General features: G+C 40.3%; 1 protein-coding gene across 6 annotated transcripts in view; it reads right to left on the reverse strand.

Moving 5' to 3' along the window:
* The window catches only part of ttll7 (tubulin tyrosine ligase-like family, member 7), a 68099-nt gene that overhangs the window by 17497 nt on the left and 49405 nt on the right, over positions 1-1197 (reverse strand). The window lies entirely within an intron of this gene.

The following is a 1197-nucleotide window of genomic DNA, read 5'->3' on the forward strand; positions in this document are numbered from 1 at the left end:
TGTGTGTGTGTGTGTGTGTGTTATTATATTCGACTACACATGCTGCCATGTGTAGAAACAAAAAAACTAAACAGTAGTCCTGTCTGGTTTGGGGATTGATTAAGGAGCAGCGCTCTCTCTCTCTCTCTCTCTCTCTCACTCTCTCACGGACAGGAATAAAGCTGAAAACCCATACTAACACTCTCCGTCACCCTTGAAACTCCTCAAGATTGTCTACCAGCCAGTGTATTAGTGTGTGATTTCTATTTGTGCAGCATGTGTGTTTGACATCAAGTTTGCACACAAGTGATCGTAAGTGTCTCTCTTTTTTGTCCGTGCATGTTTCTGCCGAACATTCCAAGGTTTTGATTTTTTGCCAAATAAGAGCATTATGGGGCTTAGTCCTAACAGCCCTTTGTGGCGTGGTATAGAGTAGGGTTTGCCAGGGTTGCTGTCTCTCTCTGCACAAGCACATTCACACACACACACACACACACACATCCAAAAGTTGGGCTTTTTGATGGCTTTGTCCTTTATTTTGTGACAAACAGAATGAGCTCATACAAGGATCCTCTCTATTGAGAAGTTAAAACTAGAAGCCCAGAATGCAACCGGAGAATTTTTTGTTTCCAAGGTCGGCACATAGACTGCTGATAAAGGTGCCCTCTTCAGAGAGCTGAAAGTGAGTTGATGTATGTGACTTATGCGAAATGGTGAGAATGCTTAAGACTTATCACTCAAGCATTAAGCTCAAGGTGTTTTCAAGGTAAAGGTGTTTCTTTCTCCCTTTTTCTTTCAATAAAATTCTTTCTTCTTTGTCGTCACCTTCCATTCAGTGGAACTGCCGAGTTCAGGGTACTTTCCTTTACTTAAGTGCTTTTCAGTGCTTCAGCATTTGATTTTGTGTGTGTGTTTGTCCAGCAGTGTGAACCTAAAACATTCATTTACTTGGAAACTCAACATTACAGAGCCACTTTTCACACGTCACACTAGTATCACCGTACTTACACTTTAATTATAATGCTCATATTATGGTCATTTTCAGGTTCATAATTGTATTTGAAGGTTACATCAAAATAGGTTTACATGGTTTAATTTTCAAAAAACACCATATATTTTGTACTGCACATTACTGCAGCTCCTCTTTACACCCTGTGTGTTGAGCTTTCTGTTTTAGCTACAGAGTGAGGAATCTCACTTCTGTTCCATCTTTGTTGG

The sequence above is a fragment of the Etheostoma spectabile genome, chromosome 9 (assembly GCF_008692095.1).
Source record: "Etheostoma spectabile isolate EspeVRDwgs_2016 chromosome 9, UIUC_Espe_1.0, whole genome shotgun sequence".
Classification (NCBI taxonomy): domain Eukaryota; kingdom Metazoa; phylum Chordata; class Actinopteri; order Perciformes; family Percidae; genus Etheostoma; species Etheostoma spectabile.